Source organism: Monodon monoceros, unplaced genomic scaffold (assembly GCF_005190385.1).
Source record: "Monodon monoceros isolate NGI ecotype Baffin Bay Population unplaced genomic scaffold, NGI_Narwhal_1 Super_Scaffold_19, whole genome shotgun sequence".
In the NCBI taxonomy this organism is placed as follows: Eukaryota; Metazoa; Chordata; class Mammalia; order Artiodactyla; family Monodontidae; genus Monodon; species Monodon monoceros.
The window spans coordinates 29,542,783-29,569,671 of NW_021703775.1; the positions used below are offsets into that span (position 1 = coordinate 29,542,783).

The window sequence follows — 26,889 nt, forward strand, 5'->3', positions numbered from 1 at the left end:
ATGAACCTCAAGCAAATAACCTGACTCCTTTAATGAGGTACACTTTCATTGTATTGAATATTGCTCTAGTGAGAGAGCCATTATAAACTAATTAGAAATTTTTTAGGGAGACAGGAATTTTTCCAAGGGGTCATGAAGAAATGAAGAAGGAAGAGGAGATGATATAATTCGTTAGGATTAAAATACGGCCCATATGAAGGACTGCAAAATTCAGAAGTTCACCCCCACCCCCAGTATCCCAGTTATTGGAGATACCCCAAAGCTGTAAAACTTAATAAAGCCAGGAAGTTGATTGAACATTTGGAGAATTAGATATTTAGTTGTCAGAAGTTGGATAAGTGTGGTCATGCCCTGTTGTAAATATTGGAAAATATGTGAATGGCATCTGAAGGCTTGGAGACAGATACCATAAACTGTCTTATCAGTGGTCTGGTTTCTGTTCTGAGTTCCAGCTTGGGACCCTTTTCTGCTGGGAACCACCTGTTCCTGGCTCTGTTGATCTTTGGTTTCCCTAGCCCTTCAGTCCCTTTCAGTTTTGAAATGAAACCTACCCCAGAGGGTGAGGTCAGGTACCGAGAGGACTTTGACAGCTCACACCAGATTGTTTTCTTTCCAGAGCCGCCCAGTATGTGACTGTGTGAGGCATGAGGCGCAGCAGGCTGTGATACAGGCTGATGGTGAGTCAGCTGTTGGGTAAGACCTCAGCTAGGCAGTGTCATCTCTTTGGGTAACCAGGAAAACATGTAGACCAAATATGTTGTCTTTCAGGCTCAGAAAGTTGAAAGTTAAGAGCACGGTCACCAGAGATCTACCATGATCTCTCTGCCTTTGGTTTACTGAAGAAGGAAAGGCTTTATTTCAGTGTCTTTTCTCCTCTTTTATAGAACCTTCTTTTCAGGAAGAAGCCAAGTCCCTGGCCTCTTTCTGCTGCTCCAGAAAGTTTCTAAACTTTTATACTGTGCCTCCTGGAATTGCTGCTTTGATGTGGAGTGATTCCGCTAGAAATCCCTAGACACCCCCCCCCATGCCCCCAACCCCTTCACAGAATGCAGCTTCCCCTCTTCCTTTTGTTGTAACTGTGGTTTCCACCATATTATGGCACTTCACTTGGAATCTTTATAAGTGGAACTGGCTGTTTCTTCAACTTGCCTGTACCACTTCGCCCAGTTTTGCCTGACTGCCCCCCAGCCTCATCCCCCAGCACTGCAGAGCTGCTTCCAGATCTTTAAATACTTTTTCCCCTTTGAGACTGCTGCTGGCCTGCAAGGCCACCTGATCCCTGTCCTTGAAGCTGGCATCTGTACTTATTCTCCCATATTTGTTTAGGACTTTGGTATTTGACCCCCCTTCCTGGGGTTCTGGCCCAGTCTAGGGGATCTGTGGCCAAACTTGGCCTGGGGCCAAGGATTCAGGATGGAGCATGGAATTAGGGGGCTTGGTGTTAACTTCTCAGACACGGGCAGATGGCAAGCCAGAAGATCTAAACATCAAGCCAGTCGGGGATGGAAGGAACAGAGAAAATTTACTATCTGAAGTAAAGGATGTCCTTTGTAGCCTCCCTCTTTTCCCACTTTTCAAAATTGAGTTATTTTTTAGAACAGTTTTAGGTTCACAGCAAAACTGAGTAGAAGGTACAGAAATTCCCATTATTTTTTGAAAAATTGATCTTTAATTTTACAGAGAATATAGTAATCTAAAAAAATCAAAACACTGTAGATTTTTTTTTTAAGTTCTTGAATGTATTTTACTTCAGATTGAAAAATGAACAGCTTCCACACTGTTCATTGCAAGATACACAGTATCTTGTACAATGCTGGTCATTTGAGGAAATGTACGCACCTCAATTTCTCCTTCATGCTTCTCTTTTACAAAGTACTGTTTACCAAAAAGAAACTTCAGCAGTACAGGAAAAACTATTTTCCCAATGTATGAGAAAACCTAAGATTCCCAATGGAATCAAGATTATCTTCCTGCTACCACTACCTTAATATAATCACATATTTTTTGGAACACTAATATCTGCACCCTAAGAGTCCATATACTTTCAGCAGTGAGGGTGATTCTTTTTTTTTTAAATAAACTTATTTATTTATTTATTTTTGGCTGCATTGGGTCTTCGTTGCTGCGTGCGGGCTTTCTCTAGTTGTGGCAAGCGGGGGCTACTCTTCGTTGCAGGTGCGGGCTTCTCATTGCGGTGGCTTCTCTTGTTGTGCAGCACAGGCTCTAGGCACACGGGCTTCAGTAATTGTGGCGCAGGGGCTCAGTAGTTGTGGCTCATAGGCTCTAGAGTCAGTAGCTGTGGCTCACGGGCTTAGTTGCTCCACGGCATGTGGGATCTTCCCAGACCAGGGCTCGACCCGTGTCCCCTGCATTGGCAGGTGGAGCCTTTTTTTTTTTTTTTTTTTTTTTTTGCAGTACACGGGCCTCTCACTGTTGTGGCCTCTCCCGTTGCGGAGCACAGGCTCTGGACACGCAGGCTCAGCAGCCATGGCTCACGGGCCCAGCCGCTCCATGGCATGTGGGATCTTCCCGGACTGGGGCACGAATCCATGTCCCCTGCATCTGCAGGCGGACTCTCAACCACTGCGCCACCAGGGAGGCCCAGCAGGTGGAGTCTTAACCACTGTGCCACCAGGGAAGTCCTGAAGTTTTTTTTTTTAAAGACTCACCCTTGGGACTTCCCTGGTGGTGCAGTGGTTAAGAATCCGCCTGCCAATACAGGGGACACAGGTTTGATCCCTGGTCCAGGAAGATCCCACATGCCGTGGAATAACTAAGCCCGTGTGCCACAGCTGCGGAACCTTTGCTCTAGAGCCCGCGAGTCACAACTACTGAGCCCGTGCGCCACAACTACTGAAGCCTGTGCACCTAGAGCCCGTGCTCCGCAGCAAGAGAAGCCACCGCAATGAGAAGCCCACGCACCACAACGAAGAGTAGCCCCCACTTGCCACAACTAGAGAAAGCCCGTGCGCAGCAACCAAGACCCAACACAGCCAAATAAATTTAAAAAAAAAGCAAACAACCAAAACCTTCAGTGTAGTAAGTGTAACATGGGTCTCTGCAAGTATTAAGTGTCTGAAATAGGCAGCTAATACTGGATTTAATATTATTTTATAAATAATTGTTCCCGTAGCAATAAACATAAGTCTACACATTCACAATAGTCCCAGAAAATAAATACTGTGATTATGCACAGTATGTATGACAAACTAGTTTCAAACAAACCAGTTTTAGCATCTTGATAAAAATTCAGATCAGAATAAAATGTGACTCTAAAATTTAAAACATTGTCAAAATAACATCATATTTAATCTTCCATGGTTTACACAAGTATTATGAATTTCCAGTTTTGGAACACATTTTTCTGTTGTGAATTAAAATACGAACATACTGAAAACTGTTAATTTCAGAACATTGTAGATACTTTGAATACTCCTGCTCCCCGCTCCTCTGTTTCAATTATTTCTGTATTTCCAGAGGCAACCTGTTAGTGGTTTAGAGTGTACCTCCCACACTCTGTGTGTGTTTGCATACATACGTATGAACCCAGAAATTTTTTTTTTAAATTTTGGCCACACCATACGGCATGTGGAACTTCCCCGACCAGGGGTTGAACCTGTGCCCCCTGCAGTGAAAGCGTGGAGTCTTACCACTGGACCACCAGGGAAGTCCCAGAAAATATTTAAAATGCTATTGCCGTGTTTTATTTATTTACACAAATGGGGTCACATTTTATGTATCATTTTTATATTTCTTTCTTTGATTCAGTAATGTGCCTTGACAGTATTCCATGTTGGTACATAAAGATACTTCTCATTCTTTTTGGCTACTGTATAATATTTCATAGACTAGATATACTGTATTTTATTTATCTGTTTTCCTATTGAGGGACATTAAGGTATTTCCAGTTTTTTGTTGTTGTTAATGATTCTTTTTGTGTTAAAAATTTTTTTTAATTTTCCTTATGTATTTAAAAAATTTATTTGTTTATTCAACTTCTTGTGTTTTAAATATCAGCAGTCTGTTCCTAGGCTTTTTTTTCTTTCTTTCTTCCTGCTCCCCGTAGGTGATCTCAACTTCTGTGACAGCTTCAGTTACCATCTATACGTGGATGATGACCAAATCTCTCTCCAGACCAGAATATCCAACTGTTCACGTGGACAGCTCCACTGGGATGTTTTGAAGACTCAGCAAAATGCAGCCTTCTGCTCTTCCCCTCTTGCTCTTCCTCCAGTGTCCTGTCACGTGGTAAATAGCACCACCACCCATGCAGTTGCTGGGCCCAAGGCCTAGTAGTCATTCTAAGTCCTACCCCTTCCCTTCCCACAGCCGACAACCAGCCTATCATAGGATTTGTCCTCCCCAATATTTCTTGGATCCAGTTGCTTTTTTCTTCTTCTTCTTCTTTTTATAAATTTATTTATTTATTTTTGGCTGTGTTGGGTCTTCCTCTAGTTGTGGCAACTGGGGGCTACTCTTTCTTGCAGTGTGCGGGCTTCTCTTGTTGCGGAGCGCAGGCTTCAGTAGTTGTGGCACGTGGGCTCAGTAGTTATGGCTCTCGGGTTCTAGAGCACAGGCTCAGTAGTTGTGGTGCATGGGCTTAGTTGCCCCGCAGCATGTGGGATCTTCCCGGACTAGGGCTCGAACCATGTCCCCTGCATTGGCAGGCGGATTCCGTGCCACCAGGGAAGTCCCCAGTTGCTTTCTTCTTCATTGCCACTATCCTCTACCTTAGTTTCCTAACTTATAAGATACAGTATTTGTGAGGTTTAAATGAATTAATATATAAAAAATGCTTAGAACGATGGCTCGGCAGCTAGTATGTGCTATGTGAGTATTAGCTATTATCATCATCCTTGTTACTGTCCCCTTCCTCCGCTTCTTCGCGTTAGTCTACATAATCCACTCTCATCTCTGTCTCCAGTCTTAATCTTATTCTCCCCTACCTCCATTCTGTTCTCTACATTGTAGCCAGAGTGATCTTTATAAAATGCAAGAATGATCATGATCTAACTCCTCTGCTTAAAAAAGCTTCAGTGATCTTACCATTGGGCTTTTGTATGTGTGTATTGTTAACCCCGCTTAGAATGCTTTTTCCCTTGGTCTTTGAATGGCTGGTTCCTGTTTATTTAGATACCTACTTTTAAATGTCACCTCCTCAGAGAGGCTTTCCCCTGACCACCTAATGATTATAAAGTAACCACCCATATACATACTTTCTAGCATATCACCTATTTTAGTTCTTTGCATAGCACTTATCAATAAGTGATATTTTTCTAGTTTAGTCACATACTTGTTTATAGTCTCCTCCAATTAGAACGGGAATTCTCTGAGAACAGGGATATTGTCTGTTTCATTTACTGTTATAAATAAAACATAGGACAATGCCTGGCATATTGTAAGCACTCAGTGAATACTTGTTAAGTGAATGATAAAACAGCTTCATATCTTATGAGACCCTTCTTGGTCTCTCCAGCATCATCTGTGCTGGTATTCTCTCTACCTTGACCTCCCCAGCTCATCTCATCTCTTCAGATATGCTTTCTTGCTGCAGGGCCTTTACATACTCTGTTTCTTCTGCCTAGAACATGCTTCCTTAAATGCTCTGCCACTGCTTGGGTACCTCCTGTTGATCCTTCAAGTTTCATCTTAGCTGTAACTTCACCTGATTAGCCTTCTTAAGCTTACAGCTCCGCGTGCATTGCCTTTAACTATCATACATGTTGGGATTATTTCATTGTCTTTCTCCTTCATTAAACTGTAAGTTCTATCAGACAAAGGCCTATGTGTTGCTCACCGTGTATTCTTAGCCCTAGCTGCTGTGGGATAGAAGGATCCCTTGAGGTGGAGGTGGTGGGCAGGAGGGATGGAATACTAGGGATATCACCTGAGGGCTAAGAAGGTGTGCCTTAGAATGTCAGGGGGAGGTCTAGACATTTGACCTGGCTCATTGTCATTCTCCTTATTCCACCTTTGATGATTCCAGTGTTTGCCTGGATGAACCAACTAACATACTTGGGATGAACCATCTAACATGCTTGTCTCTCTCCGGGACATCTTCATAGAGTAAGGGTAAGCCTGGCAGGGGACTTGGCCATGAAGGGGGCATGAGTGCCTAGGATCAAGGTTGAGGATCTGGATAGGCAGATTATTTGTTCCAAGTGGCTGATGGCAGAATAACTGAGTGGAGTGCAGTCCTAAGCAAGGAAGGAAGCAAAAGACCTTAGGGATAAGGTGAGGGAAAGATGAAACAGGAAGCTAAATCATTAGGTCAAAAACCTAGAGAACCAGGATAGTGGGTGGAGTGTAAGAAGGGACAGACAAGCAGTTCAGGATTTTAAGGCCATAAATAATCTTTGGGATTACTAAAATCATCTGTCAGCAGTCTTATTTCTTTAGTGTGGAACCAGCTTTTGGATTATAGGAACAATCAGGTAGTTGACATATAAGGGTTTGAGCTAAATTTTGTATTGCTTTGTATTTTATGTGCTATTTAAAGTCAAATCCCCAGAAATCCTACCTTACTTACCTCCCCCAATAACCCAATTTAATTCCTGCTCTGAAGAGCCTCCCTTCCCTCCTTTTAAATATATTAGGTTCAACTTGCTCATATTTTTAAAAAGTCTCCTGTACAGAGGCCTGTAGCAGTCTTGGTGCTCCCTTCAGGTAGGCTGAGGATATTCCCTTCAGGTAGGGTAGGCACTCCTTCAGGTTACCTCCTCCCACCAAACTAGGCATGGGAGCTAGCCTCAGAAGTTCAGGACTCCCTGCCTAACCTGAATTTGTGGAATTTCTCTCTGAATTTTGGGGAGGGACATGGGAGTGCAGAATATAGGTTGGGACTCTCTTGGTGAGGCATAGTAAGGAGTAGTAGAAGACTGGCTGGGTATGCATGGATGGTAGGATCTGAAGTTTCTGACCTGGAATTGTCCTAGAGTTTATGGCAGCATTAGGGGTCTCTGATGTGCCAAGCAGAGAATCTTGGTGAGTAGGGCCGGTCATTACCCCTTAGAGGTGTTCTGTATGTTTTTCTACTTAGCCTGGCGCTCTTCTACAGACTGACCAGTAGCTGGCATCATGGTGGACGCTGAAGGGGAATCATTGGGATAGAAACAGTACTTACTGAGGAGGAGTGTCATTCTCTTTTTGATGGTTGGATGGAGTGATTGCGTGCACATACTGGGCAGTCTAAGGCCCGGTAACCTGGCCTGTGTGAGGTGAAGCATCTGCACTCCCTTCCTAGTGCTCCGCTGGGGAAACCAACCTAAGGCAGCCGGAGATCATGGCCATTGTTAGTGATTTCCCCAGGAGTGCTCCCTGCCTTTGATTCCTCTGCTCTCTAATCCCCATGCTCTGATGTCCTGCCTTCTATTTTCTGCTTTGGGGGCCTTCAAATTTCATAATCCCTTCGGACTCCTTTTTCTAGTTTATTTCATGCCCAGCTTGACTCTTGGTTCTATGTAGTCCCCTAATTTCGACGTTGCCATTCACCCTTAAGTGAGGGCCTTCCTCCATTAGCCCTATTCCTGGAGCTATGGTTTTGAAGCTTTAATACATCAGAATTACCCATGGGGGCAAGTATTGAGAGGCTGGCTACTTATTTAAAATTCAGATTCCTGGTCTTTACTCCTGCTCTCCTGACTGAGTAGGTATGGGTGGTAACGGGGAACCTGCGTTTTGATTGGCCTCCAGGTGACTCTCACACCAGTCATCATCTGCAGACCATATTTGAAGAAACTCTGACTTACAGGACTGTGTTGGCCCCCTGCTCCCCTAGAGGGGAAGGAAAGGGTTTGTTTGTTTTTTAATAATTTATTTATTTTTGGCTGCGTTGGGTCTTCGTTGATGTGCACGGGCTTTCTCTAGTTGTGGCGAGTGGGGGCTACTCTTCGTTGCAGTGCACATGCTTATTGTGGTGGCTTCTCTTGTTGCGGAGCACGGGCTCTAGGCTCACGGGCTTCAGTAGTTGTGGCACATGGGCTCAGTGGTCGTGTCACAGGGGCTTCGTGGCTCCGCGGCATGTGGGATCTTCCTGGACCAGGGCTCGAACCCGTGTCTCCTGCATTGGCAGGTAGATTCTTTTTTTTGTTTTGTTTTGTTTTGTTTTTGCGGTATGCGGGCCTCTCACTGTTGTGGCCTCTCCCGTTGCAGAGCACAGGCTCCAGACGCGCAGGCTCAGCGGCTATGGCTCACGGGCCCAGCCACTCCGCGGCATGTAGGATCTTCCCGGACCGGGGCACGAACCCATGTCCCCTGCATCGGCAGGTGGACTCTCAACCACTGCGCCACCAGGGAAGCCCAGCAGGCAGATTCTTAACCACTGCACCACCAGGGAAGCCCCAAGGAAAGGGTTTTGAACCCTTTACTTGGATCCTAAGGTCGCAGGAACCTTAATCTGTCACCTGTCTTCCAGTGAGGACAGTGGATAACTGTCCCTGTGTACTGACACCTCATCTTCTCATTGCCATAGAAGGCAAAGATCCCAGATGAGGTAGAGGGCCTTAATGATTCCCCCTGGCAGGTCAGGACTTCTGGAGTATACTGCGGACTTTGACTTTGGACTCAGAAAGCAGGCTAGAACACAGTCTTTGAAGGCTGCCAATTGCACTTCAGATTTGCCTCTGGGATGCCTCTTTTTCTGTACACAGTGACCTTGCCCTAAAGTAGGCTGTTTTTTGGTCTCCAAGCTGTCGTCACTCCCTATAGCAGCTGTCCTCTAAACAACTTCCACTATCCTTCTGTAAAACAACCCAGCCTTGTCTCTCTCCTTTTCACATCCTCTCTTGTATTCCTGTTACCTGTACAATCAAGTCCAAATGTCTCAGGTTGGAATAAACAGTCTTGCACAATTTGACCCAAATTGTGGCCTACAAGGCCTAGCAAGATCTGGCCCCTGCCTGTATTTTAAGTCTCATTTCAAGCCCCTTTCCTCCTTGTCTCCTGCATGCACCCTCACCTGCTTGCAGTTCTTTCAGTTCTCTAGCTTCATGGATTTGGCCTAGAATACTCTCTACCCTGCTCTTCACTTCATTAATTATCACTTGCCTTTAAGTTTCAGTTGAGCATTATCTTGTTTTGGAGGTATTTTCTGGCCTCTCCATACAAAGCAACACCATGTTATTATCTTAGCATCTGTTTGTTTCCGTTAGACCACTTAATGCTTTTTACTGGTTTATCTTTCCCTCTTACTAGATTATAAGCTCCATGAGGGCAGGGGCCTTCTTGCTCACAGTTTTGTCTTCAGTGCCTAGTGAGTACATAGAGGTACTCGATAAGGATTTGTTGACTAAATTGCCTTTCACCTTCTTGTCAGTAAGTGTGTTGGTGCTTTGTGGCTCTGCAGAACTCTCACCCTTTGTGCATGTGTTACCTCTGCCAGAGCACCCTTTCTCTCAATGACTGGTCAGATTCCTTCTTGTCCTTTACCACTTCTCTAAGCAATTCTTTGACTTCCCCAGGCAGTGCTAGTTCAATAGAGATAGCACTTTGGTCCTCTTGAATGGACTTTTCACCCTGTGTGGCGATCTTCCCTATGCAAGAGATAGATGGTATTGCCCTTGGTTTACAGATGACAAGCCAGAGGCTCTGGGAGATGGATTAACTTGGAAATGGCAGAAACGGGATCCAAGCCCTGACTCAGGTGGTCTGTGCAGCCCTCACTCACTCTATTTCGCTGTGCTTTCTCTAGAAGGGACCAAGTAGCAGACCCAGAGACATTGCGTGAGAGAGGTGTTTTCTATTTGTTTTTTATTATTTTTTTGCGGTACGTGGGCCTGTCACTGCCGTGGCCTCTCCCGTTGAGGAGCACAGGCTCCGGACGCGCAGGCTCAGCGGCCATGGCTCACGGGCCCAGCCGCTCCGCGGCATGTGGGATCTTCCCGGACCGGGGCACGAACCCGTGTCCCCTGCATCGGCAGGCGGGCTCTCAACCACTGCGCCACCAGGGAAGCCCGAAAGAGGTGTTTTTTAAAAAAAATTTCTTAAATAATGAAAGTGTGTGTGTGTGTGTGTGTGTGTGTGTGTGTGTGTGTGTATTTTTAATTTTCTCAGAGTTAAACACAGTAAAGGGTAGACAGTAGTTCCTCCTTATCTGAGGTTTTGCTTTCCACAGTTTCAATTACTTGAGGTCTGAAAATATTAAATGGAAAATTCCAGGAATAAACAATTCATAAGTTTTAAATTGTACACTGTTCTGAGCAGTGTGATGAAATCTTGTGCCATCCTGCTCCTTCCCATCCAGGACGTGAATCATCCTTTGTTCAGCATACCCATGCTGTGTATGCTATAGGAAAAACCAGTATATATAGGTTTCAGTACTATCCATGGTTCCAGGATTTGGAACGTATCCCACATGGATAAAGGAGGACGGCTGTACTATTGACAAACCATTTATAAGGATGATGGAGTAAAGGGTGACCATAATATTCAGAGGATGGTGTGTATTTCATGTGCTCCCTTGATCACACTGTTGGTGACTCCTTGTAACAATGACAAATCAACATACAACCTAGTAGAAATGAGCCAAGGCGAAACACTATTAAATTCAAACTAAAGCAAATGTCAGTCATCATTTATAGTTGCTTGGAGGTATTATGAAGAGTGAAATCTAAACATTTTTGTTGAGGGGGAAAAATGTGCAAAATCAGTGTGCAAAGCCTTTAACACATTTTGCTTAAAAATACATCTTACTATATTGATAAGGGACTAGTTGAGTAAATTATGGTGGATAGCACCGTATTAATACAGCAGTTAAAAAGAATGAGACAGGTACACCCACCCTCACACACACACACTCACACAGTGATATGGAACAATCTCTAAGATCTATTGTTAAGAGAAAACTAAAGCAAGCAAAATAGAGTTTGTGGCATGCTAGTATTAGTATTTGAATGAAAAAAGGGGAGGACTCTATATACTTGTTATACCCAGACTACCCCTGGAGGTTTGTTTTTGTTTTTTTTTTTTTGATATCTTTTTGTGTTGCTGAAATTTTTTTTAACCCATGTGTGCATTGCCTTTTTAAAAAATTGTGATAAAAAACACATAAAATTTACTGTCTTAACCATTTTTAAGTTCACAGTCCAGTAGTGTTAAGTATATTCATATTGTTGTCCAACAGATCACCAGAACTTTTTCATCTTGGACAGCTGAAACTCTTATACTCATTAAACAGCAATTCCTCATTTTTCCTTCCCCTTTGCCCCTGAACCACTCTTCTACTTTCTGTTTCTAGGAATTTGACTGTTTTAGATACCTCATATAAGTAGAATCATATACTATTTGTCTTCTTGTGTCTAGCTTATTTCACTTAGCAGAAAGTCCTTGAGGTTCTTGTATGTTGTACCATGGGATAGGACTTCCTCCTCTTTTAGGCTAAATAATATTTCATTTTTTGTTTGTACCACATTTTGTTTATATCTGTTCATCTGTCAATATATTGCCTTTTATAATCTATTTTAAGAAGTACTTTGCTTTACCCTGTGAACCTGAAAAGTTGAATGTAAACGTTGTGTATATATGGGGCAACAGGAACATGGGTTGGGGGCAGGTTAAATGGTATCTCCCTAAACTTGACAGCAAAGAGATCGTTTTTTTCTAGTGAACGATTGCCAACTTTATGTATTGAATTTTTGTATTTGAGATTTTTCTTGAAGTGAAACATATTTCTACTAAGAATAGAACAAAAAAAGAGGAGATTGTGTTGAAATTGAAGATACCTATGTGTACCGTGTGTCTAACATCATTTATCCCTCCATTTGTGTTACTAGCACCACTCTTGCACTAGAAATCTTAGAGCCCCTCCACCTTTATTGAAGTATAGTTGATTTACAATATTATATTAGTTTCAGGTGTATAGCAAAGTGATTCAGTGATTTTTGCAGATTATACTCCGTTGTAAGATAGCCATTGTAAGATAATGGCTATAATTCCCTGTGCTATGCAATATATCCTTGTTGCTTATCTATTTTATACATGGTAGTTTGTATCTGTAATCCCTAATTTGTCCCTCTTCTCTTTGGTAATCACTAGTTTGTCTTCTGTATCTGTGAGTCTGTTTCAGTTTTACATATACATTGGAGTCCCCCTTTTCAATAACATGTTTCCTGTGCGTTGATTTTGTCTTCCTAAACAGAGTAAATTCTTGAGGGCAGGAGGCATGTCTTATGATTATATCCTATAGTGATAAGCATAATAGAAGTTGCTCAATAACTACATATTCAAGAAAGACAAGAGAGAAATGGATAAAGAGAGAAAGAGACTTCTCTGCCGAAGAGATGATTGCTTTGGTTTTTCTCTGATTCACCTTGTACTCTTCCCTAGTGAAGAATTTCTTTCACTTGCAGACTAAGGGCATTGGAGGATTTGTGTGTGTGTGTGTGTTTGTGTGTGATGTTCCTTGCTGAAAGCCCAGGAGAGAAAGCAGAAGCTGGAATGGGGCCTTGAGGCTGTGGCCTGATAGTATGCAGTGAGACTTCTGTGTTGTAGCCTCAAGGGAAGTCTTAGATTTCTACCCTCTACCTAATTTCAAGCTTGGGTATTCAGCTGTCAGCAGGGCAGCTGGACCTGTATGTGCCTTAGGTGTCTTAAATTCAGTAGCACATAATAGGAATGTTTGATAAAAGTAATTTGTCAATTTTGGTGTAAGTATATGAAAGCACTTAACACGAGGCCTGGCATATAGTAGGTATCCAAGAGGTGAGAGAGTGTTTGAGAAATATTTTGAAATAGTCAAATCTTTCCCTAGGTCCCCTACCTCTATTTGTCTGCCTCCACTGCTACCCTCAGGCTAAAGAAATAGGGAATAGCAACATGGATTCCACCTTTATGAAGTTGCCAATTTCTTGTGTGTGGCTTTATGCTCAAGCAAGAAGTGTATTCTGCTCCCACATATTTGAGAGCAAATATATCTGGATCTAGGGATATACTCGAAACTGCATCGCAGCTGAAAATGCTTCAGTGTACACTAGCATGGCTGGTCACTTTGGGCAACTTTCTTGGTAGGGACCTAGCCTGAGAATCTTAGTGGGGAAATCTGAATCTCTAGGGTAGTCATGGTATAGCCAAGGACAGCTTGTTGGGTGCAGGCATGGAGGAAGGGATAAGGTAAGGGGCAAAAAGGGCTCATCTCTGTGTCATTTTCTGCTCAAAGGAAGATGTAGGCACTCATGTACCAGGGGTAGTGTTCTGGCCTGCTGTAGCTTGTCACCTCCCTGTGAATGAGTCAGTCTTGCTCCTGGCTGCCCTGTAAGGCATTTGGGGTTTAGTAGGAGATATAATAGGGAATCTAAATCAGATAGCCTTGCTTCAGATCTTACAGATCTGCATGGAGGAATTATGCCTCCCAGGATGTTTCCCATGTGCTGCAATAAGAGGAATCCCATCCAGATCTGTGGGGGTGTCCCTCCATCCATCTTATGTCTACTCAGCTTATCATGATCTTAAGCTTTTATCCCTTTCACCCTGTCACTGTCCTGCCTTCTGGGAAGAGCAGGGAAAAGGGTGAGGGAGGATGGGAAGAGTTAAAGAACTTGCGGTGTATGTAGATTTGCTGTCGTTAAATCCTTTCTGGAACAAAGTGTAGATGTGGAGAGGGGGATGAGTGAGCAGGTAGGAGAACAAACACATGCTGCCTGTACCACTTATCTGGCACTCAGCCTGGACCCTTGCTTGGTATCATCAGTCTCTTTCTGTGTTGTTTCTCTTTTCCATGTAAAGCATAAGCACGTATACACATGTAATTTCAAATCAGTGGACCCATAACTTAATGCTGTTTTTTTAAAAATAAATTTATTTATTTTATTTTTATTTATTTTTGGCTGCGTTGGGTCTTTGTTGCTGTGCGCAGGCTTTCTCTAGTTGCAGCGAGCAGGGGCTGCTGTTTGTTGTGGTGCGTGGGCTTCTCATTGCGGCGGCTCCTCTTGTTGCAGAGCACGGGCTCTAGGAGTGCAGGCTTCAGTAGTTATGGTGTGCAGGCTCAGTAGTTGTGGTGCACGGGCTTAGTTGCTCCGCAGCATGTGGGATCTTCCTGGACCAAGGCTCGAACCTGTGTCCCCTGCATTGGCAGGCAGATTCTTAACTGCTGCGCCACCAGGGAAGCCCTGTTTTTTTTCTTTAATACTGTTTTGTAATCTTTTTTCACCTTTTTTCCCAGCTTCATTGAGATATAATTGATGTGAACATTGTGTAAGTTTAAGGTGTACAGTGTGATGCTTTGATACATATATGTATTGTTAACTGATTACCACAATGTGGTTAACACATCCATTACCTCACATAGTTACCTATTTTTTGTGTGTAGTGAGAATCCTTTTTCATTGGATTATGTGTTATAGACATCTTTTCAGTAAATACAGAATTAATGGCTGAATTATACTTCCATGTGTGGATATACCATAATGCATTTTATTCTCTTAGTGTATAATCTGTTTATCTCATCTCTAATCAATGATGCCTTCCCCGACCCTCTTACTTAAAGTTGTGACAACCTTCCTTTCCTATCTTCCTTCTCTCCTTTACTTTTCTTTATAGCATTTAGTCCCACATGCCATACTACATATTTTTCTTATTTGTTTATTGCCTAACACGCTTCATTAGAATGTAGGCTCCATGAAAATAGGGATTTTTTTTTTTTTTTTTTTTTACTCTGCTTCTCTGTAACTAGAGCTTAGTACCAGTTCCTGGTACCTAGGTGGTGCTCAATAAATATTTGTTGAATGAATGAATTTGTTGGATTTTTGGTGTGCCTGTTGGGGTTTTTATTTGTAACATATTTGTTATTATGTATATTCTATAGTAAATACCTTGGTAAATAATCTTTATACACTTGTCTATGTATCTCCTTAGGATAAGTTTCAAGAAATGGAATGGCTGAGATAAAGGGTATATGCACAGTTAGAATGTTGATTCATGGAGCCAAACTACCCTTAAGAATGTTAACTTATACTAACAGTGCATGAGATTGCCTGTTTCTCCATATCATCAGTAACACTGGCTTGTGTGTTTTTTGTGTTCCTCATCTGACAGGTGAAACATTGTCTTGTCACTGTATAACATGGTAGTTGAGAATGTGACTCTGGAGCTAGCCTGATGGGACCTGAATTCTGACTCAGCCACTTCCTATGTGACCTTGGGTACGTCATTTAACTTCTCTGTACCTCAGTTTCATCTTTGGTAAAGTAGGGATAATGATAGCACCTATTTCATGAGAAATAAATCAGTTAATCCAAGTAAAATGCTTTGAATAGTAACTGAGACATGGCAGTTATGATTTAATTTACATCATATTTAATCATTAAATATGATTTAATTTACATTTCTTTGAATATTAAAGATTAAACATATTTTCAAATGTATTTTGGACAGATATATATATTTTTTGAATCACTTATTCATGTCATGTCCTTTGCACATTTTCCCAGTAATATTTTCTTAATAATTTGTAAGAGCTAAAGTGTTGACGGTTGTATACAGTGCAGAATTGTTCCCAGTTTGTCATTTGTTTTTCACCTTTGTTTATACAATTTTTTATCTATCTGCAAGTTTGACATTTTTAAGTAGTCAAGATAATCTTTTCCGTTATAGTTTTTGCTACTAGTTCAATGTTTAGAAAAGGCATGCTTCCCTACCTCAAAATTATAAAAATAGTTACCCATTCTTGTTGAGTACTTTGCGTGGGTGTGTATTTTTAAATCTTTAAATTTAAATCTTTGATTCATCTGGAATTTATTTCGATATGAAGATAGCAGTTGAGATCTGGTTCTATTTCTTTTTAGTATGTCCCAAACCCCTTTATTGAAGGAGCAAGAGCAGGAGCCTTGAATCTATTCTCCCCTCCCCCAATTTGAAAGTAAGCTATCCTAGCTATAGCAAGTAGCAAATCTCCATTTTAGAGAATGAACTTAATATTTGGACTCAGTCAGTAGTCATTCATTTGTTAAACTATGGGATGAATATGCTGTGTAAAGCAGTTTGGGATCAGACCTCACAGTTGATTCTAAATGATGAGGCTGCTGGGCTCACTGGTGCAGCTTCTCTCCTGGCTCTGGAAGCTCCTCCTAAGTGGGTCCTAATTTGAGGACTTCTTTGATGGGGCCGTTGTTAGTTTGGAATGATAAGTTCTCTGTTGTTCAAAAAACAAATGATGTGACTGTAGCAGATACTTCCTCACTCCAGCCTAGGTGTATTGATAGGGTATTGGTAGAGGGAGTGTTGAATGGTAATAAACCCATTGTGTTCTAGCTCCGTCCTCATCTTCTCTTTTTGGAACTCTAGTCCCACCCAGTTTTTTGCCTCTGACTCAAGATGGAGGGAGGATGATTCTTATACAGCAGAGCATCCACATATTTCATGGCAGCTACTATCTGCCAGAGATAATGAAGCAAGGTAGCTAACTCATACATGGCATATATTATCTACCAGGAACTGTTCTAAGCATCTTATATATGTAAACCTTTATGTGGTAGGTGCTCTGTACTGGGTTGCATAGTGTCCCCCTAAAAATTCATATCCACCTAGAATCTATGAGTGTGATCGTATTTGGAAATGAGGTCTTTGTAAGATATAATCAAGTTATGATGAAGTCATAACTTGATTGGGCCCTAATCCAATGCCTGGTGTTCTTATAAGAAGGGGGAGTCACTCACAGAGGAAAGATGACCATGTAGAGATGGAGGCAGAGATAGGAGATACGCTGCCATATACAAAGAATGGCAGGGATTACTGGCGACCACCAGAAGCTGGAAGAGGCAAGGAAGGGTTCTTTCCTAGAACTTTCAGAGGGAGCATAGCCCTGCTGACACCTTTATTTTGGAATTCTAGCTTCCAGAACTGTGAGAGAGTAAATTTCTGTTGTTTAAAGCCACCTAGTTTGTAGTATTTGCTACAGCAACCCTAGGAAACCAGTGCATGCTATTATTATCATCTCTGTTTTCAGATAAGGAAACTGAGGCCCAGAGAGGTCAAATACTTGGAAAGCTCTTTAGGCCACTGCTCTGCTGGCTGGGCACTCACTCTGAAGCTCTTGCTATTATTCTTATCAGCTCTTCACCTTTACCACAGCCTTCCCACTTCTGGTAGTGCTGAGGCTGAGCTGCTCAAATAGCTCCTTTCTCTAACACAGCAGGCTGCAGCATTTCCCCATCCTTGCCCACTTTACCCCCTAAAGCAGAAATGCCTCTCAGGAGGCTTCTGGTTGTAGCCCGATCATTTCAGCAGGTCTCTTCCTGACCCCACCCCTCCAGGTGAAATCAGGCGTTTTTTTTTCATTCCCTCGTAATGTCAGAAGTGTCAGTGACAATTCAGGGGAGGGTCACCAAGTTTCTTCTGGCGACCGTTTTTATGCTTCCCATTTCTGGCCCACTATATTTCCTAGAATTCCTGTCAGTAGACAGCTCAAGTCTTGTTTTCCTTTGGAGATTTCAGGATCTCACACATAGCTCACATGGCACATGTCACAGTTCATGGCTGTGAGCAGAGAAGGAACAGCTTCATGGTAGCATTGGCTGCGAGGGCCCTGGTCACTTGTTCTCGATTAACTCAACCCACAGCAGTGGCTCTCTCCCTTGCCAAAAAGAATGGGAGGATAAGGGTATTATTTGACCCAGCTCATCTCCCTGAACAGCACCTTGTCAGCCGTGGTCTCTTCTGCTGGCATCCCAGAAGAGGTTTCCTCCCTCTGCATCCCATTGCTGGCTACAGAATCTTGCCTGTTTTCTAATATAGACCCTTTGCTTTGGATCCTGATCTTATTCTCAACTCCTCTCACTAAACTGTAGCTCTGGGAACTCAGGAACCATATCTGTTTTGTTTGCTGCTGTATCCCAGGACTGAGTAAAGACTTGGCACTTATTGGCCCCTGAAGAAATGTTTATTGAATGAAAAAATGAATATTGACCATGAAGCTTTGGAATCCTGGTTTTTCTTGCTTCATGCTGAAGTCAAGGACCAGATTAAGAACTTTAGAGGCCTCGGGGCTTCCCTGGTGGCACAGTGGTTAAGAGTCCACCCGCCAATGCGGGGGACACAGGTTCGCGCCCTGATCCGGGAAGATCCCACATGCCGCGGAGCAGCTAAGCCCGTGCACCACAGCTACTGAGCCTGCGCTCTAGAGCCTGCGAGCCACAGCTACTGAGCCCACGTGTCACAACTACTGAAGCCCGCGCGCCTAGAGCCTATGCTCCACAACAAGAGAAGCCACCGGAACAAGAAGCCCACGCACCACAACCAAGAGTATCCCCTGCTCGCCACAACTAGAGAAAGCCTGCGCACAGCAACGAAGACCCAATGCAGCCAAAAATAAATAATAAATAACTAAATTTATAAAAAAAAACAGAAAAGAACTTTAGAGGCCTAAGCAATAGGAAGATTATGATGTTCCTCGTAATTTTAGCCCTCAGTATGTATTTCAAAAACAATATTAAACACAAAATAAGTGTAAGGAAATCTAGCAAAGTATAAGGAAAACCCCGCAAAATTTTGATATTTACCATGGTGACTACCTGGATAAATGTAAAATAATTTAAAACATTTGTTATTATTGTTTCTGCTTTGCCAGTTCCCTGAGCATGTGCTGTCAGATAATCCTGCCTGGACCAGCCCCTTCCTTACCTTGGACTTCACCTTCATTTCCTCTTAACTCCATCTGCTGAAGCTGCCAGCCAGCCCCTTTCACCCCACAGTGGTGTCCAGACCACTGAGAGCCCAGCCTGGGCTATGCTCCGGGCTCCCTGGGGCCTTGCCAAGAAGGTCAGGTAGAACATGCACACTGCTGAAGAGTCCCTCACAATGAGAACTCCCATGCTGAATTGTGATTTATAGTCAGCATTGCATTTTGTGCCATGTGATCACACTTAAGCCGTTTTTAGTTGTAGTAATCTGCTCCGGTGATCCTGGATGTGGAAAGTCCAGAAATTTTCCTGTGTTCCTCCTTCCTAGATCACTGAGAGAGAAGTCAAGATGCAGGCCCACTTTGCTTCCTGTGTTAACATGGGCCTTGTTGAGACCATTCAGTGAGGTAAGGTATGATTCTGGAAGTGAGCCCAGGCCTTAAATAGGCTGTTCCAAGGCTGTGACCCATAATTAAATCCTATTACTGCTTGTTTCCATAGAGTTTAAAATAGTGTTGGAAACCTCCTAGGGAAAAAAGCACCACCGTAACTTCTTGGCTAAGGAAGTAGTGTGTGCTGGCCAGAGCAGAAGAGGTAGCCAAGGCTCCCAGGTTCTATTCTGGACCTGTTGATTTGAGGTGTGACATTCAGCAATCTGAGATGGTGTCCTGTATCTCTGATGGTTTCTCATCTTTACCACAGAGACTGTGCTTGCAGGGAGAGAGGCCAACACACGGATCCCCTGTCCTGTAGGAGAGTCTCATCATTAGAAGTCTTTTCTTTCATTTGAATTTCCACACACACCCCTTCCCCCCCCCTTTTTTTTAAATGAAGAAATATCTCCCACAGAGTTAATATAGGAACCCAGCAATATCGTCCACGTTTTACTTGACTTCATTTTATCAGAATTGCTTTCCTTTTAGCAGTGTGATTAGATTAGCTTTTGTAAGGGATGGGAACTTTGATAGGGTTTAGGAAAAGGAAGGGAAAGTTTGTGTGTGGCACACACCTTGGACAACCAGAGCATAACATGAGGGGACCAGGTACATGATAAACTAGGTTGGGAAGAACAAACTTACATCCCTGGAGAGCCAGGCATATATTAGATGTCTTTGCATATTTTCTTATTTAATATCATAATACAAATCAATAAGTTATCATCTCCATTTTTGCACATGGGCAAGCTGAAAAAGAAATTATGTAACTTGCCCAAGGTCAGACAGCTAATACAAGGCTGAGCTATGATTTATTTCTCCTCAGGTCTGTCCAATTCCAAAGCCCATGCTGTTTTTATAGAGCTCTTCTGTCTCTGACAAGATGTAAGAAAGGAGGGTGGGGAAAGAAGAGAAGATGGGGAGATACCATCTTTCTTTATCTCACAGTTTTGCTTGTTTAGACGTGTTTAGCCAGAGCATCCTGTTTATAGACTAGTACTAGGTTCTATATATAGATATGGTGCAACAACATATGTGGGAAAGATAACCAATTGACTGTAGGGGAGGATTAAAAAAAGTCTTTGTTCTTTACCTCTAGGTCTTCATTATAGTGTAACTCACACTATCAAAACACCACTGGTAACTCTGGTGTACTGTTTAAGAGGCCCTGTCATATCATCCAAATAAAACCTGTTGATGTGTTCCAAGGAATAAGCCATGATGGCGGCAGAGGTGAGGGTGTGGTGTGGCCTTACTGCGTGAACTGGGAGGTGGTGGCACCTGTTATGTGACTATTACAGTGAATTATTACTGAGTAAACAAGAGATGTCTCCCTTTTGCTTTTTCAAGGGAGACCAGATGGCGGTGGGTGTTGGCCCAGATCCAGGGGAGCCTGGCCTCTGGCTGGCAGAGGAGACAGCTTAAGGGTGTCAGGTGATGGAATAAGAAGAGACAGGGCTGGTCTGTTAAGTGGTATAATTTCAGAGGGCACCAAGAATACGTCTTGACCCTCAAAGACTTGCCGCAGCTATTTGCTGTTGCTTGGAATTCCACAAGTGAAATTTCTTTCTCTTAAGTCTTTTGAGACCCTATTAAAAATGAAGAAACTCCAGGAAAGGGTTTGATTATGAAGCGTCTTGGTCATGTAAGTAGAAGTATGAATGAGTTTATGAGATTGATTTCTGAGAACTAGACTAAGGCAGGGACAGAGAGGAGAAAGCATTGTGCCCCCAGTCATAGTGACGGGAAGGAGACACCACTGAGATTGAGATAATGGCCCTGAGAAGAGAAGTTGGGTTCCTAAAGAAACACCTTGTTTTCTTCACAGTTTTGCCTGAGGAAAGATAAGGAGCTGAGAGTGGGGGGAATGGAGGCTCTTGAACTCCAGAGGGGGTGCTGGGTAGAGTGATTTTCCCACCAGTGTGCTGGATATGCAGTCATGGTGTTGTCTGGAGAACAGCTGACAGGCAGAATGTAATAAGGAGTGTAGAACCTTTGAGTCTGTGGTTTGCTCTGATGTCCTCAGACAAGACCATCACAGATCTTAGGAAGCAGGAGGCAGCTTCCCATAAATGATGTAAAATGGTGGCGCAAAAGGGGCCACCGATGACAACATGGCAGGGTACTTCCTCCGTGGCCGCTGGTCACAGACAGCTTTTGGTCTTGATTTCCCAATGAGCCGTGCTGCAATAGGGCTTTACCAGAAAGCAAATAAGCCTTGTCCAAAGCAGTGACAAAGCACTTGGGGTATCCATGCAAAGTGCAGTTCCCTCTTGTTCTCTAACTTTGTGGAGCCAAAATAACTAAGCCAGAGGTGCCAGCATAGCACCTGGGATTCAATCTTCAACTTTTGTGGATTGAATTCGCTACTGGTTGACTGTTCATCTTTCATTTACCAGTGCTCCCAAACTGCCTTTGTGATCTGAATTCTCACATCTTTCCTCCCTCAGGGAGTCTGACAGAGACAGCTCAAATCTCAGTGCCTTTCCCAGCTCCTCACAGTTGGGTTCATGGATGCCCTTTACCCTCAGGCTTCAACTTCTACTTTGTCCACATTTCTACCCTAAGTCTGGAGCATTTTCTTTGGATCAGACTTTCGGCTTCATTCAGGCCTCTAAGGTTCTCACTTCTTTCAGCACATTTTCCTAGAGAACTACCTGAAGAATGGTCTCTACCCCTCACCTCCTAAAGTTTGACATAATGTGGACCTCCTTCCTTACTGGAATCAGCACAGTTCTTTGGAAATTTCTGTATATACCACACCCCTACCTCTCTTCCCAACCACCTTAGCCTCATACACAAGATCTAGTGATGTAGCTGGATCTGCTGATCACCAGGATTTTGGAGCCAGTGCCCCCAGCAGGGAGGAACTCCTGGGCATGTGCTCTGAGTGACAGTTCTGTCCACCAGTCTCTGCCTCTCCTCCATCTCACCTTTCTTTTGGCTTTTCCCTGAGAGGACCCCCTAGCCCTGTCCAGGACTGTAACCCTGCTGTCAACCCCTTATCAGGGGCTGTGACCTTTGCTTTCCAATCTCTTCTGGGCCAGGTCCCTTCTCCGATACTAGAGACTTTTCCTACAGCTACGCTTTGGTAAGTAGAGTTCTGCCCATGCACTGATACCCCAGTGTTGACCACCTTGAACTCTGTCTACTGCTCTTTGGGCTGATTGGCTGTCTTGCTGTTCTGTACAGCTATGCTTCTGGAACAAGGCTCTTAGGCTTAGTTGAGCCCCTGTCCTGAATTTCATGTTAGCTCTCCAACTGCCTCTGCCTCTGCCTCAAAAAGAGCTTTTAATATGTATTTATAAAGCTCCAAAAGGGAGATAGAGAATATAACATTTCCTAGACTTATTTAACTAGAAAACCTTTTTTTTTTCTGGCTGAAGAAAATTGTTAAAATCTGACAGAGTATGGTGCTTGGTGGAGCACAGTTTTGGGAAGTACAAGACTTTATCCTAAAGGAATGGACATCAAATGGAGGAATTCCAGGTAAAGGTAATGTGACAGTCAGTGAAAAAAATTCTTTGGGGATAGGAAACGTCTCCTGGGGCTCCTCATTCAACAAGTGCCCACTGAGCACCTGCTATTTATGTCTCTCTGCTGGAATCACACCATGTGTTTGACTACTTAACTGTGTGTCTGCATAAGGCCGGCTCTGATCTGGAGTGGAGCCCAAGGTGGAGAAGGAGGTGGGGATGCTACATTCTTTCTCCCATGTTTAGGTCCTCTTCCCCTTTCCTCCAGTGGAAACAGGAAATGGTGAATGGGGTGATGCCATCATGGCCACAGATACATCAGGTTTTGGATCCAAGGAAGGAGGGCTTCTCTGAGGCTTCTTTCCCTAGGTTTGACCTCTTCCAGGATTTCTCTAGCACTTTTGGGCACCCCACCTCTCCCACTCTGGGACTGTTCATCTCCACATTAGTCCCAGTTCTCACTGCTGGTTCAAGATTTTGATTTTACACATGGGCATCAGTGCCAAGTGGTATGGAGGTCATTTTTATGGAATGGGTGTGACATTATAAATTTTCTACTTTGCCTATGAAATCCCTCTTCTTTTATAGCTCATGGGCAGTCCAGACTATAATAATTTTTTTCAGTCCTTCAGTGAAGATAAACCCATGTCTGGGAAGGGCAGTCTTGCAGCCATTTAAATCTGTCAGGGTGGGTGACTAAGTGCCAAGGGCATAGCGGGTAACCAAAGTGGAAGCCAGTCATTTCCTCTGAATGTCATTCTCAACCAGGACAGGAAAAGATCAGATAGAAGTCACTAAGACTCTTGACTAAGACCTTTTGAGACCCTGGTATATGGATCTTTACTGTCATGAGTGAGATCTTTGTTTGGCTGATCTTAACTCAGTTGACTTGAGCTAATCATAGAACAAACTAGATGGAAGGGCTCAGCGTTGAACTTTCCCTTCGGTATGGTGTTCTCTGAACATCAGCAAATAGCATCCTCCCACCTTAGGGGCCTTGGCCTGTGACAATTGTCCATTTCTGCCACTTCCTCTGAAAGACCATGGTTTTAACTGTGAAGATCAGTGAGTGAGTTCACTTGCAGGAAGGTGGAAAGGGGGCTTGAAATGGGCATTTAGAGATCTTAAATAGAGCCAGCCAGTTACTTGTTCATTCTATAGGTGTTTATAATTATTAGTTTGTCTATAACTGCAGAAGGCTTACTTTCCCCAACTAGTCTTTCCTAACAGGCTCCCTACATGAAGACATTTCCTAAGATTCTTTCCTTAGACCTGTTCTCTCCTCCCTCTATAAACTGTCCCTGGGTGATGTCATCTGTGCTTATCAAAAACTCTCAGATCTCTATCTCCAACCTAAATCTCTCTTCTAGTTCCTGACTCATGATGACCACACATTATTGATATTATAACCTGGATGTCTTAAGCCAGATTACATTCTTCATCAACCCATCCTCTTCTCCCTATTCCTGCATTCCTTCCTATTTTTATTCCTCTTACTTTGTACCTTGATTCAGGAGCATCACCATCTAGGTTGATTAGTAAACTTGCTTCTGCATCAGTGTCTTGCACTGTTCCACCACCAAGAATTTAATAGGCTCTGAGTGTAGTATAAGATGTTTAGGATGTGTGTAGGTGGTTTGTTTCTTTTCTTTTCTTTTTCTTTTCCTTTTCTTTCATGTAATTCTCATCTGCATGGCATGTACAGTTGAATTCCACAGAGAAATTAACAGATAGAAAAAATAAAGGTTAATCTGAGGTTTAGATTTTAAGTAAACTGGAAATTCTGGAAAGGAAACATCTGAGGGCTAAAACCTTGGGAGAAAGCTTCGTGGAAGAGGTGAGAGTCGACTGAGGACACCTTAGGCGGGGTAGGGACCGCAAGACCCCTTTGGGAGCATGTGCAATGGTGAAGGGACAATCCTCAGCTTGTTTCTTGTGCAAGCAGAGTGATCAGCACCTCCCCTACCAGCTACTTCCGTTCATCACTTTTGTACCTCATGCAGTTTGATTCTGTTTAAAAGGTTCTGAGAATTGAATATCATAGTGTAACACATTAGTTAGCTGGAACCATCTTTTCCCTTAAACTTTTGGCTCAAGGTGTCATTCTGCAACTTGTGGAAACTCTGATTCCTTCACCCAGAATTCACCAGTTTCTTGGGAGCTCATGTATTTATAGTCACTCTGATTTTGATCTCTTGCTCCCATTAAATTAGTTCAGATTATAGACAGTCTTATTGTCTCAAGCATGCTGTTCCTGTTTCCATCCACATTGAACCAGATGGTAGAACTCAAATATCTCACACCTCAAAGCCTTTTTGTGTGTAGCGGACTTTATTAAAGTTTGGGGTAATGGAGAGTATTTTACATTGCAGCAAAGTAAGCAACTTGAATTCTCATACTGGCTATCCCTTTCCCTTAAAGTAATTTGCCCACCTTTCCATTAGGGATTCATTAATATCACCCATATATGTGGCCTTGGTGTCTCTTACAATCTTATCTTTCTTTACTTTGCAAACCGTCCTTACTCTATTGCCACTAAGCCTCCAAATACTTCTTACTTTATTATGCAAAGCAATTGAACTCTAACTTCCGCCTCCCAGGTTCACCTCTGTATATCCAAGGTCCACTGAAGGACTCTGCTGAATAAAAAGCTCATCTACTTCTTAGCCACACAGAGGATTTGTAGAACCTCTTATGTGTTATTCTATATTCTCTCTTTTGGAAGTATTTCTTGTTTTATTTTATTTTATTTTATTTTTTTATTTTTTGCAGTACACGGGCCTCTCACTGTTGTGGCCTCTCCCGTTGCGGAGCACAGGCTCCGGACGCGCAGGCTCAGCGGCCATGGCTCATGGGCCCAGCAGCTCTGTGGCATGTGGGATCTTCCCGGACCGGGGCACGAACCCACGTCCCCTGCAACGGCAGGTGGACTCTCAACCACTGTGCCACCAGGGAAGCCCTGGAAGTATTTCTTGTTTTAAATAGCATTTACTTCTTACCCCAGGAATGGTTTTGCTTTGAAGGATCTGTGGAGGGAAGGTAAGAGGCAATGTAAATATAAGCAGCAACCTACATAAAACCTATTGTGGGCAATGAAAAAACTCATCTAACTGGGAAGAAGAATTTTTGTTGGAGAGTAGAGCTCAGAATAGATTTGAAAGACCCGAAACAGACTTAGGTTTCAGTGGCAAATGATAGTGTTTAGGACAAATGTCTAACCATTTAAAAGAAAATCTCTGTCACCTTCTAGTAAAATAAATTCTAGATAAATATTTTTATTTTTAAAATTATTATTGGGCTTCCCTGGTGGCGCAGTGGTTGAGAGTCCGCCTGCCGATGCAGGGGACACAGGTTCGTGCCCCGGTCCGGGAAGATCCCACATGGCGCGGAGCGGCTGGGCCCGTGATACATGGCCGCTGAGCCTGCGCGTCCGGAGCCTGTGCTCCGCAACGGGAGAGGCCACAACAGTGAGAGGCCCGCGTACCGCAAAAAAAAAAAATTATTATTTACATTTTATTTTACTTTTTAAAATTATTTTTTATTAGAGTATAGTTGATTTACAATGTTGTGTTAAAGAAGATTTTTACATAAAAACTAAAGTGATAAGTGTACTAGAAAATAGTTTTTTTAGTGTGGTACCAAAGGCAGAAACCATAAAGGAAAAAGTGTGGTGGATTAGCTCAAAAAAAATCACAACAAGTACCATAAACAAAATAAAAAGTAGGTGTCAACTGGTTAAAAAAAGTTTTCAACATATCTCTAATGTGTACAAAGCTCTTACAAATCAATAGGAAAAAAACACAAAAAGAAAAAGGGAAAAGTCATGGAAAAATAAATATGGCCAATAAAGCATATAGAAAAAAGCTGTTATTTATAATCCAGAAAACAAACAGAAATGAGATATCATTTTTCAACTGTTAGATTGACAAATATTAAAAAGAAGAAAATATTTATTACTGTCGAGGGCTGGAGGAAACAGGATCTCATACTCTGTTGCTGGGAATAAATATTAATACATTCTCTCTGAAGTTCAGTTTGGCAATATGTAACAGATTTAAAGTACACATGCTCTTAAACCAGCAATTCAACTTCTAGGTATTTATCCTAAGGGCAAGTGTACAGAGATGTATGTGTGATGATATTTATTACAGAGTTTATAAAGCAATCAAAATAGCCATTGATAGGGGATTGGTCAAATAAATAGTGGTATGTCCATACAGCGGTACATGAAGTAAATGTATAATTATTATCACAGAAAGATGGCTACAGTATATACATGAAAAAATATATAGCATATGAACCTATTTCAGTTGAGATAAATATAGCCATAGCTATGTGTATATATTTTAAAAATCATGCAACACATTGTTAACA

The 26,889-nt window shown here is 42.7% G+C and overlaps 1 long non-coding RNA gene across 7 annotated transcripts in view; it reads left to right on the plus strand.

Annotated features, from left to right (window-relative positions):
- Positions 1–26,889, plus strand: part of LOC114900691 — a 78,040-nt gene that overhangs the window by 20,706 nt on the left and 30,445 nt on the right. For 5 of the 7 annotated variants that reach the window (XR_003794919.1, XR_003794915.1, XR_003794920.1 and 2 more), the window contains 5 exons: positions 617–677; positions 4,067–4,248; positions 15,025–15,131; positions 18,934–19,012; positions 20,139–20,272. This is a non-coding gene — a long non-coding RNA (uncharacterized LOC114900691). Of the gene's footprint in view, positions 1–616; positions 678–4,066; positions 4,249–15,024; positions 15,132–18,933; positions 19,013–20,138; positions 20,273–22,425; positions 22,535–26,889 lie in introns of those variants that run through there. The other 2 variants (XR_003794918.1, XR_003794921.1) reach the window with 2 other exon arrangements.